The sequence below is a fragment of the Haliotis cracherodii genome, unplaced genomic scaffold (genome assembly GCF_022045235.1).
Source record: "Haliotis cracherodii isolate W230 unplaced genomic scaffold, xgHalCrac1.p SCAF_24, whole genome shotgun sequence".
NCBI classification, from domain to species: Eukaryota; Metazoa; Mollusca; class Gastropoda; order Lepetellida; family Haliotidae; genus Haliotis; species Haliotis cracherodii.
In genome coordinates, this window is record NW_027266280.1 from 943,739 (window position 1) to 965,199 (window position 21,461).

General features: G+C 41.8%; 1 pseudogene; it reads right to left on the reverse strand.

Annotated features, from left to right (window-relative positions):
- Window positions 1–21,074, reverse strand: part of LOC139472544 (lactase/phlorizin hydrolase-like) — a 36,779-nt pseudogene extending 15,705 nt beyond the window's left edge.
- Window positions 21,075–21,461: the final 387 nt, after the last annotated feature.

Sequence of the window (21,461 nt, forward strand, 5' to 3'; positions counted from 1 at the left end):
ATACACAACACTGGCTATAACATATACATGTACACAACACTGGCTACAACATACACAACACTGGCTATAACATACACATGTAGACAACACTGGCTACAACATACACATGTAGACAACACTGGCTATAACATACACATGTACACAACACTGGCTACAACATATACATGTACACAACACTGGCTATAACATACACATGTACACAACATTGGCTATAACATACACATGTACACAACACTGGCTACAACATATACATGTAGACAACACTGGCTACAACATACACAACACTGGCTACAACATACACATGAAGACAACACTGGCTACAACATACACATGTAGACAACACTGGCTACAACATACACATGTGGACAACACTGGCTACACATTGGTTGCTTAGTCCTGCAAGGTGCAGGAAATTGTTGTGCAGAGTTGCGTCCCTTAGGCGCGCCAGAAACCTATGATCGTGGGTTCGAATCCGTGTTCGCCTTCATAATAAAGTATCTATGTTTGTCAGCACATTCCCGTGCTCGTGGGTTTCACCAAAGTGGCAAATATCTGAGACTCACATCACTTCCGCTGTTCCTGCCACATTTAGCTGACACGCCGTGACTTTACTTACATACTGTTCTTGGCGGCGTTAAACTCACTCACTCTTCCTAAGGTCAAGGCCACTCTAATGTGACTGTACAATCAATGAAAGTTTCACCATGCAAATTTCCGCCACCCTCCGTCTGCTGAGCCGAAGTGAAAGCGCCCCATGCAAAGCCTTCTGGGAAATGACCGTACAGGAAGTCGTCTTCGTGCGGAAGTGGTCGTCTGTTGGGGTCAGTGAGTGCACCTTTCTTGAACCCGTTGTCCTGTATCACCTGTAGCAGACATAAGCACGTGTTACTCCATGTTCACCGGGGGTGACGTCAGACTTAGCACCACCAGGGCAAGCAGATATGTTTCATACAATGTAGGCAATGTTTTTAGATCCTAACCACAAACCCACCCTTAGGGTCTGAACAATAATTTAATCTAAAATCCTTATGTTCAAACTCTAAACATGTTTAGATTATGGGGATGCTGTGTTCAGGTGGTGAGACGTTAGCTAATTTCATGTGTTTAGACCCTAACATTGTACATGTTGTGGCCGGGTGCTTTACGTGTAATAAATATCATTTATCAGGAATATACATATGTCAGATCAGGCCCTCCTGTCTATTTGAATAAAAAGAAGCATTGTCGGAAATAATGTAAGTATTATCGTGTTTATAGATACGAAGTACGAAGGTAAGGATTTAGATGCGATATAATTAAATTTTCGTTGTGTTCATGATTCCTGCATTCTGATTAGCTGAATTGGTCACGTGTTATTGCATTCATTTCCCAATGTTGCGGATTCATACAGTTTGCACATCGGTTTTTCGATTCATACCTCAATGAACCGAAAAAAATATAAGTCAATGCTTATAATTAAATTCGACAACGTAAAACATGTTTTATCTACAATAGTTTAACCCCGAACAGTTGCATATATCAAAACAGACAAAAATGACGACATTGATAAACATTCCAGGTGTAGGAAAACATACTGTGGCGTGACATGAATCAGGTGATCGTTTAATTTATGCACATAACTTGACACGCCTACACAGTCAGTAGCCAATCAACGGAGAGCAGGACCTGTCAATTAAGACAAAGAACCGAAAAGAACTGCAACAGTCAGACTGTAACGAACCGGAAGAAATATGTCCGGGAGAAGGCGGCTGTTTCAAAATACATGGTCAGTTACCGCCAGATTCAAACATTACTTCCCTGATTACGGTAAAACACAGTTTGAAAAATGCTAGTTAGAAATGAAACCCGAAGACATGAAATTTGAACCGAGGCGAGCAGAAAAAAAACAGGGCAGCGAGCCTGCACGTTTGCGGTTTCATTCATTCTCGGCCTTCGGTTTCAAAGGTTTGTTTAGACAATGAACATGCATGAAAGTCGCTAAATGTCCTGTGCATGACGATACACGTGAGCAGAAAGGGAATTCCCTAGACAGCAATATTGGGATTCCCCGACATTCCGCAGTTATAAAAGTAGTGCGCCTCGGTGGGCGTGGCTTAATTTTTTACATTCATTGGCACACTCCGTTGCAGTGGGGACTCAGCATAACACCACTGCCACAGGCTAATTTGCATATCACGTGACCGGACTTTTCTCTTGTTTGTAAACAAAACGCGCTTTTTCAGAAATCAGTATATAACGGACTAATGCAAGTATTTGGGGGCGCTTTACATATTGTTTTGCATAACTATATAGCTATATATGCTACTACAACTGCGACAGTGAGTTGCATGACAATATATATTTATGCATCAAAGTGACCGTGTCGCTAGCTCTCCGCTTCGATGACAGCACGTGGAGCCGTACAACCAATGTAAACATAGGATAACTACGCAAAAACAAGTAGATTTTTACATATTAGCATACTTTCTCAACGAAAGATAACCATTCTTTGACATTTGTTTATGAAAATGTGTAGACTTGTCAAACATGAAACGGACGAAAATCATATGCAATATCTTGAATGGACTGTGAAAGATGTGACGAATCGTCACATGGTGCTGGCCTGTGGCAGAGGTACTATGCTGGCTGGCTGCCGGCCGCAAGGAACTCTGGGTAGGAGAGTGATTCATTGGGAAATGAATGCAATAACACGTGACCAATTCAGCTAATCAGATCACAGGAATTTCAATGAACACAACGAAAATTTAATTATTGTGCATTGAACGTAAGTTGCATTTCCCCTGCGATACAGCTTATTCATTTTGAGCAAAAATGTATTTTGAATGTATTATCAAAGTATTTTGATGGAGCTAGATAAATGACTTCACCCATAATATCAACCATTGTTTACGTCTCAGAGCTACAGCCGAAGTTATTCCGCTACAACTGACCCGAGTTTCCGACAGCAGCTGTGCACATATTCCGCAACCGATCATTGTAAAATCCGAGTGTTTCTTTTTGTTCGCTAGTAAATGTATTCAGTGCTAATATTCCTTCATTCTAAACACATTCAATGCATTTTTATTGCAATAGATAGGAGGGCCGGTAGTGGAGAGTGTAACGTATGTTTTTACTTCATGTTTTGTGGAGAGGTTAACGCGTATGTTTTTACGTCAAGTTTTGCTCGATGACGTCATTGCATTGTGCGGAGATGGAGTATGTGTTTCGCTGAATGTCTCAGTGGCCAGTGTACAAACAACACTTGCATGTCTGTAGAACGCTGCCGACGCCTTGGGGACACGGGTGAGGTTGGGGTCGTCGAAGTCGACGTAGTGCAGTCCGAATCTCTCCGTGTAGCCCCGGGCCCACTCGAAGTTGTCCATGATGCTCCACGCCGTGTAGCTCCGGACGTTGACCTTGTCCAGGTGGATTGCTGCATCACAACATCAACAACAACATAAAACCTGCTGAAATCATAACTAACATGTAAATGTTGTGACAACATAAAACCTGCTGAAATCATAACTAACATGTAAATGTTGTAACAACATAAAACCTGCTGAAATCATAACTAACATGTAAATGTTGTGACAACATAAAACCTGCTGAAATCATAACTAATATGTAAATGTTGTGACGCTTGATACGGATTCATACACTGTCTCCGAAAACGGCGTTTAAACAGTTGAGCAGCTCTTACCAATGTGACCGGACCTGTTGTTACTGAATAAATGTTCACGTGTTCATGATATAGATTTGGATGTCTTACGTCGTAGAAAACATTGATGGGTTGTAATTTTGAACATTTTGAACGTGAGAGAGCTATTTCCTTTTCACTGAAAGTGGAAAAAATTTTGTTGTGACCTTGAAAATCACAAGACCATTTCGCAAATACCCGGGGTCATTAGTGATGATTTTAAATCTTAATGAGCGTAGCTTTGTATGAATGTGTTATCAATATTTATAATCAATAAACATAACATACTGTGGTCCTGAGAATAGTCGTACCTTTCAACACCTCGTTGGTGTAGTACCTGAAGAAATGTATGCGGTGTTGGTCGTCAAGGACGCCGCTCGTGTCAGAAAAGCCATTCTCCGTCATGTAGATCGTCACATCCCCGTATTTGGTTTTGATCCAGTTAAGAATCTTCCGTGCACCCCATGGTACATCCCTTAGCCAGTCAGAACCGGACCTGGTTTGGGACCAATTTGAATTAAACGTGATAAACAAATAATTATTATTTTTTTAATATTTCTACTTTTGATTATCATCTATTTAATTCATCTTTTGAATTATACTCCTCAGATTGATCCGCTGATCGTGTCATTTGTGTTGAAGGCTTCAAAATAAATTAAACTTCGTTCGATGATGATGATGATGATGATGATGATGACGATGATGATGATGATGATGATAAACATGTCCTGTCTCTAACCAAAATCCCACGGTGCCTTACTTGATCCATTGGGGATCGAACTCCGTTTCCACCCCTCTGTCTAAGAAGTAGTTGGGGGCACTCTCTCCAGCAAGACTCTCATTCTGTTTGCTTGTGTAATGTGTGGTGTAGTGATTCAAACCAAAGAAATCAGAGGTGCCTGGAGAAAAACAACATAGGCTTAGTAGAGCACCCCTGTCACAGCCCATGTCTGGTGTCCCCCGCCGTGATACCACTGGACTATTGCTGCAGGCGGTGTAAAACAATACTCACTCACTCCTGCCATAAGCACCTGGAGGGTCGGGCACAGCTCAGCACGTATACTGTTGTAAACAGGGATTCAGAGGTTGACGATAGTGTCAGTCAACATGACTGAAACAGATTTCCTCACCTCAAGGAGTTTAAGTGAACAAACCGGGTAGTGTGATTAAAAGGTGACAAGTAATGCTTATACATCTTGTGATTTTGGAAACGCTTTTTCGCTATTATTTATATTGATGAATATATTATTATTGAAAGGGGTTGAAAACCGACACTCACTAGTACTGAAACTGACACGCAATAGTACTGAAACTGACACGCACTAGTACTGAAAGCGACACTCACTAGTACTGAAACTGACACACACTAGTACTGAAACCGACACTCACTCGAACTGAAACTTACAATCACTAGTACCAAAACCGACATTGCTAGTACTGAATGCGACACTCACTAGCACCAAAACCGACTTTCACTAGAACTGAAACCGAATCTCACTAGAACTGAAACCGACACTCACCAGTACTGAAACCGACACTCACTAGAACTGAAACCGTCACGCACTAGTACTGAAACCGACACTCACTAGTACTGAAACCGACACGCACTAGTATGGAAACCGACACTCACTAGTACCAAAACCGACACTCACTGGTACTGAAAGCGACACTCACAATTACTGACACGCCGTAGAACTAAAGCCGTACTCACTAGTCCTGAAACCGACTCTCACTCGAACTGAAACCGACACTCACTAGTACTGAAACTGACACTCACTATCACTGAAACCAACACTCACTAGTACTGACACGCCGTACAACTAAAATTGACACTCACTAGAACTGAAAGCGACACTCACTCGAACTGAAACTTACAATCACTAGTACCAAAACCGACATTACTAGAACTGAAACTGACACTCACCAGTACTGAAACCGACACTCACTAGTACTGACACCGATACTCACTAGTACTGAAACCGACACTCACTAGTACTGAAAGCGACGCTCACTAGAACTGAAACCGACACTCACTAGTGCTGAAACCGACACTCACTAGTACTGAAACCAACACTCACTAGTACTGAAACTGAAACTGACTAGTACTGAAACCGACACTCACTAGTACTGAAACAAAAGTTCGCCTTTTTTGTACATGTCACCATATACATTTAAATAAAAATGTATGTAAAATTGCGCAGAGTAATTAAACTTAAAATTACTAGTATGAGACAGTATGAACATGCACCCTTGATGCGCGCCTTCTGATCTTCAGTGAATGCGGGTAGCCTTGACTGGTTCAATCCCTGCGCTGCGCTGACCGCAGCAATTCTCCGCTTCATCACATCCGGGTAGTCTCCATTAACATGTACGGGGTTAGCAAACCATCCCAGGAACATATGCACCGCCCACTCCGATGCCTCGATGTGTTCCGGGTTGAGGGGGTCTTGAGGCTCCGCCCAGTCAATGTTGAAGCTGATGCCGACCTGGACTGAAGGTAGGGATAAAATAACTGTACAGGAGTATTTACATCGGACCACGGCGAGTATACACATGTACACACAACCCCAACCATGTTCACCTGCATGTGTTCATCAGCCACTACTACTACTACTACTACTACTGCTGCTGCTGCTGCTGCTGCTGCTACTACTACTACTACTACTACTGCTGCTTCTACTACTACTACTACTGCTGCTGCTGCTGCTGCTACTACTACTACTACTGCTGCTGCTGCTACTACTACTACTACTGCTGCTGCTGCTGTCGCTACTACTACTACTACTACTGCTGCTGCTGCTGCTGCTACTACTACTACTACTGCTGCTGCTGCTGCTGCTGCTGCTACTACTACTGCTGCTGCTGTCGCTACTACTGCTACTACTGCTGCTGCTGCTGCTGCTGTCACTACTACTACTACTACTACTACTGCTGCTGCTGTCGCTACTACTACTACTACTGCTGCTGCTGCTACTACTACTACTACTGCTGCTGCTGTCGCTACTACTACTACTACTACTACTGCTGCTGCTACTACTACTACTACTACTACTACTACTACTGCTACTACTACTACTACTACTACGACTACTTCACCCTCGCTCTTCCCTCTATCGCCTGTGTTTACCTATTATAATGGAAGGGCGAAGTTTGATTGCCATGGAGGCTCATGACAGAATTGCATTGTGCACTTTGGCACACGTTTGATGAAAACAAGGCATTGTTGTTGATGGCTCTGTACTGCTGGACGGTACAGAGAGGAATGTCAACCAAGTCGGCTGGCCGAAAGTGAGATTTACTTCCCAAGCGAAACCGTCAATGTGTGATTTGGCATCAAAATGTTAATATGAAATGTAAATTATGCAAACAAAGTATCTTAAGTCACATGATGGCGTTGCTCGATCATTTTTTGACCGTCTTCGACATGCTTATGGTTTTGACTCAGAGGTCCATAGTACGACCCAGAATTTGTAGGGGGCGTTATGGAAAATGGCAGATACAACATTCTTTAGAATAGGCCCGTATACAGCCTCTGACCTATCCGGGGAAATGTCACGCGTGCACCCAAGTACCAAGTTGGCAAAGTTGTTCTCGGTGCCTTAGGTTTGGTACCTCCCAATCTGTTGACTGACATTAGGAGAGTACCCGGGTTTGCTGCCAGGAATACAGCCCTTCTTGGTAATTCGGAAGGCTACAGTGTTGGGGAGTTTTCACATTATCCAAAACATTCTGGGTGGGTTCGACTAGGCAGCGTTTCCTGAAAGAAGTCCCATTCCATGTCTGGGCTGCGTGTAGAGGTGGCAAGGGCTCTGAGCTGATGATGAGCCTGACGTTGTACGTTTATGTGGCGTGATGTTTGTGCCAGCAAATGACTGAAACGCTCGTAAAATATCGAGTGCTCTGAACCGACAAAACGATTGCGTCTTATTTCCTGGCCAAGTGCGGGTAAGATTCCAAGGTGAAAACACCGACTTCATGCCAGCTCCCAACACGAGTCCGGATTCCAGACCGGAGCACGGGCCTGGTTCAAGAAGTTCAACAGCGACAAATCCTGTACTGACGGACTTGATATGGTCTTTACCCCACTGCTGCCACACCCCACTTGGCCCGTGATATTACCTTGCTGGACGGGGAACCTAAAACTGTGAGTTTCAATATATTTGAAATTCTTAATTGATCTTGTGTGGTCATTTTCTGATTTACTGTACATACCGATTTCTGGGTTATGTTATATATGTACAGTTTATAGTTTACAGATACCACACCACGTAGACACAACAACCACGTCTGTAAGCCTCTCCATCTCTCAGTCAGTTGTCATGGAGATAAATGCATTACACAGACAAACCCACAGAGACAAACATAGGCCAGGATACACACGTAAACCAACTTACACCAGCACACACAAACATACAAACATTCACCAGCACTTACAAACATACCAAAATACACAATACAAAAATACCCCAAAATACACAAGCATACAAAAACATACACAAACATACAACAGCATACAAAAACATACATCAGCATGAACAAACATACACTAGCATGAACAAACATACAAACATACAAAAACATTCACTAGCATGCACAAACATTCACCAGCATGCACAAATATTCACCAGCATGAACAAACATTCACCAGAATGGACAAATATTCACCAGCATGAACAAACATACACCAGCATGAACAAATATTCACCAGCATGGACAAACATACACCAGAATGAACAAACATTCACCAGAATGGACAAATATTCACCAGCATGAACAAACATACACCAGCATGAACAAATATTCACCAGCATGCACAAACATATACACCAGCATGAACAAATATTCACCAGCATGGACAAACATACACCAGAATGAACAAACATTCACCAGAATGGACAAATATTCACCAGCATGAACAAACATACACCAGCATGAACAAATATTTACCAGCATGGACAAACATATACACCAGCATGAACAAACATATACACCAGCATGAACAAATATTCACCAGCATGCACAAACATATACACCAGCATGAACAAACATTCACCAGCATGCACAAATAGTCACCAGCATGAACAAATATTCACCAGCATGAACAAATATTCACCAGCATGCACAAACATATACACCAGCATGCACAAATATTCACCAGCATGGACAGACATACACCAGCATAAACAAACATCCACCAGCATGAACAAATATTCACCAGCATGCACAAACATATACACCAGCATGCACATATATTCACCAGCATGCACAAACATATACATCAGCATGCACAAACATCCACCAGCATGCACAAATATTCACCAGCATGAACAAATATTCACCAGCATGCACAAACATATACACCAGCATGAACAAATATTCACCAGCATGAACAAACATATACACCAGCATGAACAAACATTCACCAGCATGCACAAATATTCACCAGCATGCACAAATATTCACCAGCATGAACAAATATTCACCAGCATGGACAAACATATACACCAGCATGAACAAATATTCACCAGCATGCACAAACATATACACCAGCATGAACAAACATTCACCAGCATGAACAAATAGTCACCAGCATGAACAAATATTCACCAGCATGAACAAATATTCACCAGCATGGACAAAAATATACACCAGCATGAACAAATATTCACCAGCATGCACAAACATATACACCAGCATGAACAAACATGCACCAGCATGCACAAATATTCACCAGCATGAACAAATATTCACCAACATGAACAAACATATACACCAGAATGAACAAACATTCACCAGCATGAACAAATATTCATCAGAATGAACAAACATTCACCAGCATGAACAAATATTCACCAGCATGAACAAACATTCACCAGCATGAACAAACATATACACCAGCATGAACAAACATTCACCAGCATGCACAAATATTCACCAGCATGCACAAATATTCACCAGCATGAACAAATATTCACCAGCATGGACAAACATATACACCAGCATGAACAAATATTCACCAGCATGCACAAACATATACACCAGCATGAACAAACATTCACCAGCATGAACAAATAGTCACCAGCATGAACAAATATTCACCAGCATGAACAAATATTCACCAGCATGGACAAAAATATACACCAGCATGAACAAATATTCACCAGCATGCACAAACATATACACCAGCATGAACAAACATGCACCAGCATGCACAAATATTCACCAGCATGAACAAATATTCACCAACATGAACAAACATATACACCAGAATGAACAAACATTCACCAGCATGAACAAATATTCATCAGAATGAACAAACATTCACCAGCATGAACAAATATTCACCAGCATGAACAAACATTCACCAGCATGAACAAACATATACACCAGCATGAACAAACATTCACCAGCATGCACAAATATTCACCAGCATGAACAAACATTCACCAGCATGAACAAATATTCACCAGCATGAACAAACATTCACCAGAATGGACAAACATTCACCAGAATGAACAAACATTCACCAGCATGAACAAACATACACCAGCATGAACAAACATACCCCAGCATGAACAAATATGCACCAGCATGAACAAACATTCACCAGCATGAACAAATATTCACCAGCATGAACAAATATTCACCAGAATGGACAAACATTCACCAGCATGAACAAACATTCACCAGCATGAACAAACATACACCAGCATGAACAAACATTCACCAGCATGCACAAATATTCACCAGCATGAACAAACATTCACCAGCATGAACAAATATTCACCAGCATGAACAAACATTCACCAGCATGAACAAACATTCACCAGCATGAACAAACATTCACCAGCATGCACAAACATATACCAGGATGAACAAACATACACCAGCATGAACAAATATTCACCAGCATGAACAAACATTCACCAGCATGAACAAACATTCACCAGCATGCACAAACATATACCAGGATGCACAAACATACACCAGCATGAGCAAACGTACACTAGAATCACAAACTTACACTAGAATCACAAACGTACACTAGAATCACAAACGTACACTAGCATGACCAAACACACACCAGAATGCGCAAACATACACTTACATGAAAAAACATACACCAGAATATACAAACATACACAATTAAGACAAACATACAAACATACGCCAACATACACCAGTATACAAACATACACAAACATACACCAGCAGAAAGAAAAGCACTTCTTGGATCATCCGACCGAGACGCTTGTGAACAAATGATACTTGGTAAGCAATTGTCTCCAGCGACAAACATCTGGAGTAAATCTGTTTACCTTCCGGATTTTGCACCCTGTATTTGTTGCCAAACAGGTGGTACGCCTCAGCATGTGCCAGCAAGACGTTGTGTCCCCCTAGGTAGGGCTCGTCCCCTAGATTCCTGTGCCCCGGGGCCATTTCGCCCGACCCCAGCCCCTTCATCAGGAACACCCACGGCTCGTTGAAGGTGATCCAGAAATCCACCTGCAGCATTAAACACTGTGATGAACGTGTTACTTCAGTGGGCGTATATTGTCTGAAGCCAAGTATGCCAAGACCAGTTCTTAGTTTGGCTGCGGTTTTCATGTGACAGACAAGTAATATCCCCAAGCCTCATTGTCTAAACAGAATGGTTCTGCCTTCAAACGTGTTGTGGAATAATAAGTGTGTGTGTAGTCACAACCTGCCAAATGGTCACATCGGTCTTTCATTGGTAGTCTTTTAATCATTTTTATCTCTGACTGATTTATTTTTCAAATATAAAACATGAACGCCAGAGAAGAACCAGTCTCGATTATCCGCCGAAACAGATTCCATTGAGCGTAAAAGGCTGAAAGGTAAAAGTTGAAAATTATATGAAAATCATTGTTTTGTTGCCTGGCGCCGCGGGGCAATACTGCCATTTATCATCCAAAACTGGCTCCCACAGGAGATATCGCTTGGATTAGATAAAGCGATATCTACACTGTAGATATTGCTGCAATGAAATTACATCAAAATACTTTGCAGACCATTGTGACGTCACGGTTACCATGACGTCACAATCAAATGACATCACTGATGGCTCTGCTACTGAAGCTGTTATCAGTACTTTTTACACTGAAGACACGGCTAATTACTGTCTACAAATTGAAAAAGTTGGAAGAATGATGTTGGATGATAAATAAAATCTCACCCGAGTGTCTTTTTATATCAAATATATCAACACTCGTTGATAAAAGTGGAAAAGAATCCTCGGCAAGCCTCGGAATATTTCCACTTTTATCAACTCGTGTTGATATATTTGATATCAAAAGACACTCGGTGAGATTCTCTATGCTACTGTTGTCTGTAAACAAACCAGACAGTCACGGTATAGACGAGAAATCCGGTCACACAATAGCACATTATGTTGAAACAAAACGATCTGTTAATTCTGAATACGTCTGAGTGCAGCGCAGTTCAAGGGAATTGATCTTGGTTTTATTAGTAACAAGACGTGACAAAACAATTTCCATATTCACAGTAAATATCTGATAACAGCATTTGTACAATTGTACGATTCCGACGATATCATGAGTATGTTTTTATGAATCACTATCAAATAGTGATGATACCAAGTGTTTGCGAAAATGTGAGCGTATTCTGCCCCACCGGTGCGCACTCGTCACAAACAAATGCAAAGCCGAGTCAATTGTTCACCTGAAAAAACACACGGGAACATGTGGCACAAAATTGAGATAGTAAATTTCATCGGACATCCTTTTTGTCACTGGAAGTTGGAAATGTCCTCCAACTGTCTACAATAAAACGTTTTGAAAGTTTTACTGAAGCCTTGAATGTTGTAACCTTGATCAAACAATTTCTGAGCAAAATGTTGTTTGTACAAAGAGCGTGATCGATTGTACCTCAAAATTGGGGACAGGTAAACACCAAGGGCTGAAGCTACTGGAATATTGCTCGACATGAAGGGAAAGTTGACTATTAGAAAGTTGTCCTACAGTCTTGTGGCGAGTGTTTTGTCACTCTGAAGCGTAATGCATAGATCTGAACATGAGTGGGTCTCTCTGGTCTTCTTTAGCTTTATTTCAGGTAGGTAATCATTGTAAGGGAATTGGCTATTTGATGGTGATTGAACGGTATCATAGCATCAATATACCTGAGGCTTAAGTTAAAATTCATAGCCAGAACTCCTCGTTTTGACTTTGCCAATCCAAGCAGAAATTCCGATTCATATGCACAAAGAAACAGCTCAGCAAGTAAGGGAGCACAATTAGTGCCATTGGGAATTCTTACTAAAAAAGCCTTATTGATAAAATGTCTTACCCCAAATTTTACATAGATATCATCCATGAGGAAATCCAGCATTTCACACACTGTTTCTCAGTAAACTTCAGATTGCATTTACTTTCATTTTTGACAAATTGATCACTTATGCCAAGTTCATTGATCACGTGGAGTAGCCAGAATTTGGATGACAGCTGGCTGGGGACAGAATAGATTTATCCAAATTCTGTTTTCTCTTGTTCAGTATGTGCATTCTTCTTTTCAACCTCTAAAATGCAATTTTTCGGAATCGAAGAGAAATAAGCAAGGACAATGAAATACAGACCTTGCTGACGTATTCTTCAAAGCAAACGTCGGCATAATCCCTGAAGTTTGTGATGATGGATGCGTTGGTCCAGCCTCCCAGGTCCTGCAGGGCTTGTGGCAGGTCCCAGTGGTACAGAGTGACCATGGGCTTGATGCCCGCCACCAGCAGGGCGTCGATTAACCGGTGGTAGTAGTTGATTCCTCCCTGGTTCTTCGACCTGAGAGTACCATCAGGGAATATTCGGGACCAGGTGATGGAAAACCGGTAATGACTGACCTGAACAAAGGTTTGGAAAAAATGAAACTAAAGGTTAAAACTCCCAGAGAATACTGTCAACACATCGACATATACAGTTTGTAAATGTAACAGTTGTATCGTGCACCCTCGACAGCTGCAGATGAAGGAACCGTGTTCTTGATATTCTTGATGTTATGGTTTCCAGAAGAATAGTTTGGCACATCAGTGCAAAAGGCGGAACGCATGTTTATAAACTACACAAAAGACTTGTTCCTGTAGATCCACTCACCCCCATGTTTTTCAGGAGATTGACGTCGTCTTGGTATTTGTGGTAACTGTCACATGCAGTCCTTCCTGTGTTGTTGTCGAGGGCAGCGAAGTTGTCCCAGATGCTTTCACCACGGCCTAGATGCAGATACAGCGAGTGTGTGACTGAGTGAGAATGGTCGCCAAGCAATATTCCAGAAGTATGAAGGGTAGAAATACTTTACCCATATGGGTGTCGAACCCAGACCTTCGGCGTGACGAGCGAACGCTTTAACAGGGGGGCTACTCTATCGTCCCTTGTAGACACATGTTTGACTTTAGACATATAGTCATTGGAGACAGAATAAATGAAAACGTTCTCCCCGTAGGGACCCTGGTTTGACTTAGTCCCCAGCACCAATTGCCAGTCGTACGAGGCAATCAGACTCCGACGTGAATCATTGGGGATCATCTATCCTCCATTGTGAGGATCGTTACTTACTCATCTGTTTTCCCAGGCCAGATTCGAATATTTCCAGGTCGTCGTGGTGGAGGTGGAATTGCTGAGAGCAACGTCAAGCAGCATTTACTCACAAAAATGTAGGTGGTTTAAACATATTTTTATTTCAGAAGAAATCTGGATCGGTGAAGAAGCAAAACTTGCTTATGTAAATGCCTCTCCAGCTAATAACTTAACAACAGCTGGTTTTATAAAAGATAGTGCTAAACAAACATACAAAATGCACAACTGAAATACATGAAGCCAAAACATTGAACAAGTGGTGTCTGTGAAATAAAATAGTACAGTTTTCCTTTACTACATGCATAGAATTAAGCAATGAAATCGTGAACTGATTGAAGAATAGCCATTCTTGTGGAACTGCTGACTGAACTACTGCCATGTAATATCGTTTTTGAGTCATACCCTTGTGTCTAGAAATGCATAGAGTTTCTGATATTTTCGTCTTTTTGACACATATAGAAAAAGTGAATTGCATCTTCACAGTGATATCCACAAGTGCAGTCTGGTATGTCTGATACAAGTCCTCACAACATATCAGCGTTTAAGTCACTGGAACAAAGATGTTTGTTAACACCTCAACCTCAGTGTCATAGGCACAACACTCATCCTCGTCAACGTAATATATATATATATATACTCACCTCAACGTCAAAGACACAACACTTATCAACGTCACCGTAAAATATATAAGGCTCACCATCAACTTCAAAGGCACAACACTCATCACCGTCAACGTCAATATAACACTCACCACCGTCAACGTCAATTTAACACTCACCAGCGTCAACGTCAAACATATACGCTCACTCTCGACATCAAAGGCAGAACACTCACCACCGTCAACATCAATATAACACTCGTCAGCGTCAACGTCAAATGTATAACGCTCACGTCAACGTCAAAGGTATAACGCTCACCATCAGCATCAAGGGCTCCCTCAATCTGGAAGGACGCCGACGCTGACGCCCATATGAAGTCTTCAGGGAATGTACCATAGTAGAAGTCATCAAACGCCTTCACGGCAGTGCCACTACCGCCGTTATACAATTTAGCGGAAGACTTTGGGTCGCGGGGTCTCTCTGGACGTGAGAAGATGACGTGGTGGATGCCAAACACTTCGAGATAACCCGCCAACCACTCGAAGTTGTCCATCAGAGACCAAGCTGTGTATCCCTTCTCGTTGCACTTGTCCAGCTTGATAGCTGAAGGTGGAACCAGATAGTTGCTACTTGTTACTACAAAACTGTTGTTGGCATAAACGTTCTCTTTGTCCAACGTACAACTATGTTACTTGTATAAACATCCTCCGTGTTCAATGTACAACTATGTTACTTCTATAAACCTTCTCAGTGTTCAATGTACAACTATGTTACTTGTATAAACCTTCTCTTTGTCCAACGTACAACTATGTTACTTGTATAAACATCCTCCGTGTTCAATGTACAACTATGTTACTTGTATAAACCTTCTCTTTGTCCAACGTACAACTATGTTACTTGTATAAACATCCTCCGTGTTCAATGTACAACTATGTTACTTGTATAAACCTTCTCTTTGTCCAACGTACAACTATGTTACTTGTATAAACCTTCTCTGTGTTCAATGTACAACTATGTTACTTGTATAAACCTTCTCTTTGTCCAACGTACAACTATGTTACTTGTATAAACCTTCTCCGTGTTCAATGTACAACTATGTTACTTGTATAAACATCCTCCGTGTTCAATGTACAACTATGTTACTTGTATAAACCTTCTCTTTCATCAACGTACAACTATGTTACTTGAATAAACATCCTCCGTGTTCAGTGTACAACTATGTTACTTGTATAAACCTTCTCTGTGTTCAATGTACAACTATGTTACTTGTATAAACCTTCTCTGTGTTCATGTACAACTATGTTACTTGTATAAACATCCTCCGTGTTCAATGTACAACTATGTTACTTGTATAAACCTTCTCTTTCATCAACGTACAACTATGTTACTTGTATAAACCTTCTCTGTGTTCAATGCACAACAATGTTACTTGTATAAACCTTCTCTTTCATCAACGTACAACTATGTTACTTGTATAAACCTTCTCCGTGTTCAATGTACAACTATGTTACTAGTATAAACCTTCTCTGTGTTCATCGTACAACAATGTTACTTGTATAAACCTTCTCCGTGTTTAATGTTCAACTATGTTACTAGTATAAACCTTCTCCGTGTTCAATGTACAACTATGTTACTAGTATAAACCTACTGTTTTCAGTGTACAACTATGTTACTTGTACAAACATATTGTTTTCAATGTACAACTATACTGCTCAAAGTATCCTGAGGATCGCCGTTTTTAAAACGCAAAATTATGTGCATCTGTTCAAACAGCCAAGACAATATTGCGTGAAGACATGTACAATGTACAAAACGTCCGTTGTCACGTGCCACACAAAGCCAACAAACAACACGTGACCAATAATCAGTCAGATCACCGTCAAAATGAGAGTATCTGACCAAAAATAAAATGTAAAAAAAAATCACGAAAAAAAAATTCATTGTCCACAAATACAACTCTCAGTAGCACGTATGTAGTCCCCCGTGACGTCATCAATGCCTGGCACCGTCGTCTCATGCTCCCCAAAACTGTCTGGATCTTCAGTAAGAGCATTGCCGTGCTGGAAGGGCAGGACATAGTGATAGGCCGATCTGCAGCTCGTCCCACGTGTACAACTAAATTTAATGTGTCATAAATCCATTAACATGTGCATTAAATTTAAGTAACATTCTAGTTAAAATCAGTTTCCCAAAATGTCCCACAATATTTCAAATTTCAGGAACCGCCAAAAATTTCATTTTCGTCTGTGAACACCATTTCACCTGGGTTGTTCAATTATAGGAACGTGTTGCAGAACGTGAACTTGGCAGCACATTATGTAACACTCATCATACTGCTACCAACCTGTAGGTCATATAATCATAGATGACTTCTCTATTGTTGACAATAACAACCTGCGTCTGTTACTCAAAATATGGACCAAAATATCGTGGTCAGCCTCCTACCAGTCGGAATCACAACTTTGCAATCCTTATGGATGTTGTCGACGCATATGCTGGTTGAATGTCTTTCAGAGGGATTGAAGTCAGTGCGCGATGTTGTCATTGGTAGCATGCACAAACTTAAAATGAGGAACTAGAATTGGAATAAAACCATTTTGACCTAGCCCAAAGTCTGGCTGCCTTACATGAAACGGTTGTAGTTGTTCCCACTGACACAGCCTTACACAACATAACCATTATACGTAAGCATCACTACATAAATTGTTTGATCAAAGAACTTGGTATAAGTAACATATCACACAATGCCTCATATAAGGCCAGTATGTTGTCTGAGGAAGAAATCTGCCACAGCCATGCATCAGTACTATCTACTTTTGAATTGACTTGATACCAGCTGCGGCCCCCAAGAACAAACTTCAAAGCGAATGATGCCCTCAGGAATATGTTTTTTTTAAAAGTTTGTATAACCAACGTAGCCGTCGAAAGCAACGTCTCCACTGACGCATCAACATTAGCACAACATGTATGTGCCTTCACCTGTAACTAGACGATGTCGGTGTCGTAGCCACTGCTGTGGTCTCAGATGGTGCTCTAAATGGCGACTATAAGTTCACACAACCATAACTAAAATTGTCCTCTTCCGAACCAAAGATCTATTAGAATCTTCACTGCTAGAAATGACGTCATTGGTTATACTAATGCTCATAAATTCTTGGACCATGGTGTCGGAGGTTAAGTCTGACATATACAGTCAAAGAATTAGCCACGCTCTGCGGTGTTAAACGGCACTCACTACACCTACGTTCAGAAGTCGTTGAGTTGTGATTTTACTGAAGCATATCATGTTTCGGGAATGTTCAGCAGTGAAGACTAATTAAGACAGTTATGAAGTGCAATAAATCAATGAATGAATCCAAATAACTGAAAGATTTCAATTGACAATTATGAAACTGAAGTGATCGGACACAGCCTGTAACGTTTTGGTTGGCTTGTTTCGGCGCTGCTAATGGTAAAATGACAACCTCTGGATTGAAAAGCAGACTTCCATGAACTGAAATGGATAGACACCGAACCGTGTAAGGAAACTATACCCATAAGTTGATCTCCAGATATGAATGACATTTCAAAATTCGCAAAGTGGACTTATCCGCTTGTGAACTCTTGGGGAACCTCGAGGTAAACAATGTGTGAAGTGGAACAGAGCACATGAACGAATGAACTGGCATGACTAATAACGGAAGACATTGTTACAAAACATATCCGCATTCATTCTTTACACAGAGTGTTGCTCGCACGGTGTAGGTGGTGTGCTGGTGTACAGGACAATTAAATCGGATATAATATTCAGCAACCCATGCTTGCCCTAAAAGGCACCTATGCTCGCCCTAAAAGGCGACTATGTTTTCCCTAAAAGGCGACTATGCCTGCCCTATAAAGCGACTATGCCTGCCCTAAAAGGCGACTATGCCTGCCCTAAAAGGCAACTATGCTTGCCCTAAAAGGCGACTATGTTTCCCCTAAAAGGCGACTATGCCTGCCCTAAAAGGCGACTATGCCTGACCTAAAAGGCGACTATGCTTGTCGTAAGAGGCGACTAACGGGGCCGGTGGTCATGATGATATATGTGGCTTCCCTTTATATCTGGTGCAATGGTAATACTGAAGAACGTACAGTTCTAAGATTTATTTATACATTAGTTTTCTATTTGGTTTAGGACTACCAGACAATTACACTCAATTTGCAGACAGACTGGGGTCAGTCTAGTTTGGAACAAACTATAGTCTTAATCCCCATTGTTTAGGATTGTCGTCAGTCTCGTGATTTATAATTCCGAACAAAGCATGCCGGGAAAGTTGGAACACCCCATGCAGGTCACGCGTCACGTTCGTTACACGGGGATGGCGTGCAGATGAGAGCATTGATACAACCTGGGAGTGCATGTATACATAGATGTATGGCGTGCTTCAACGGCGATGTGGCCTGACATCTCAGTTTTTCTATAATTTGGTATAGCTAATATCATTGTGTGTGATATGGCCTATGCATCTGCTTATTCATTTGAACGTGTTTAGGCATTTCAACATTTGATGCATCAGTGACAAAACATGTCTGAAGCAATTCCCTATTTTGACAATCCGAACATTAAGAGGCACTCCGACTACCCTCTGATGTATTCCGAAAATACCATCCGATTCAATTCGAATTTACCATACAATACAATCAAACTTTAAAAAAACATCTGATGCAATCCGACTTGCCGTCCGATGCAATCCGCAGTTATCATCCGATACAATCCGTACTTACCGTGCGTTCTCCAAGCTCCCACTATCTGAGTTGCCCAGGACCCGGCCCCCCACACAAACCCCGCTGGGGAGTGCCCATAGTATTTTTCATTCAAGGGACATCGCGTGACGACAAACTGACAAAGGACCAACAACAGCACCCGTGCGTCCATATCAAAGTGTTGTGTGAAACCAGCAGCAGCTGTGTCTCTGTGTCTCAGGATGGTGACATGGCGGCGGCGGTTGGAGTGTGAACACTGTGCTGATGTACGGTTGCACGTAGCTAACGCCCGCGTGGCCTTGACACGGGGTCACGTGGAGCGGAGTGAACGTGTGTTTGTCTCGTACAAGACATCTTCTTGGAATAAGGGATGGCACCCAGTCTCGTACAAGAGATCTCCTTGGAATAAGGGATGGCACCCAGTCTCGTACAAGAGATCTCCTTAGAATAAGGGATGGCACCCAGTCTCGTACAAGAGATCTCCTTGTAATAAGGGATGGCACCCAGTCCCTTACAAGACATCTCCTTGGAATAAGGGATGGCACCCAGTCCCTTACAAGATACCAAGTTCCGTAAAAGGCATCTAATGGGATAAGGCGTGGCACCGAGTTCCGTAAAAGGCATCTAATCGGATAAGGCGTGGCACCGAGTTCCGTAAAAGGCATCTTATGGGATAAGGCGTGGCATCAAGTTCCGTAAAAGGCATCTAATGGGATAAGGCGTGGCACCGAGTTCCGTAAAAGGCATCTCATGGGATAAGGCGTGGCACCGAGTCTCGTAAAAGATGTCCCATGAGATAAGGAATGGCACCGAGTCGGTTTACGATCGATTCACATTTAATGGCCTTGCTATTTGGCACAACTATATGGCGCATGACCTCTTTTAATAATGGGTGTTTTTAACCGATTAAACACTATTTCCATTAGTCTCCCATGATGTCCTTGACCTTATAAACAGGGTTACCTTCAATGTAATCAGGTATGATCCCATAATGGGTTTTAAGGTTTTGTTAAAGTCTCCTTGACCTTCACACGGAGTGACCTTTGTCAGTTAACAATCGTATGTAGGAAGCTTGTCAGGGGTATACACACAGAAACATGTTCGCACCCCCTGTATGTTTTACAACGACTAGTCCTACGGGCAAGGAAGGGACGCTTGATTACCCTTCAGGACTTCATTCCTGTCGATTTCAGTCCATTCCTCGCTGATCTGGTTGACATTCGTCTATTGGGTTGCCACTGCCGCTTCAGAACAGGAGATGCTGCAAATGGTTGACGACGTACAAGCCGAAGCAGGGCCATGTCCTCACACCTTGACGTCTTGTCAGGTCTTCCTGACTTTTGGAAATCCTGTACAGCACTGGTTTGCCCGTGTGTAACAGACTGCGGGTTCCCGTATAATGCATGATACCCTAGTTGAAGTCCTATGCATCTGTACGTCATGGCTGTCGAATGCATACCCATAATACGCCATGTTTGCATCTCTGATACACTTCTTCTCGCCGTGTTCACAGACAGTTTCAACAATACAAGACAGTGACGTTAAATACCCACAATTTCTGTGCACAGATTCTGCATTTTGAAAACTACATGTGTGTCATGCCGCACGTGCTGCGATAAGACGTCACACTTGCCATTGTACGATTCCATTATTTCGATGGAACACCACTCTTGACATGTTCATGATTCAAATTTGCAGTTGTGAATGGGATATTTCAGTATTAATTATTTTCAGGGGTGCTCAACTCTTTGCTTTGTGTACAGAAGGTATATCAAGTACCATACTCGGTTATCAAGCGTATTTGACATTATTTTGGATTGGTGTTAATTTGAGGACAATACTGAAATGAAGCTGCCAAGC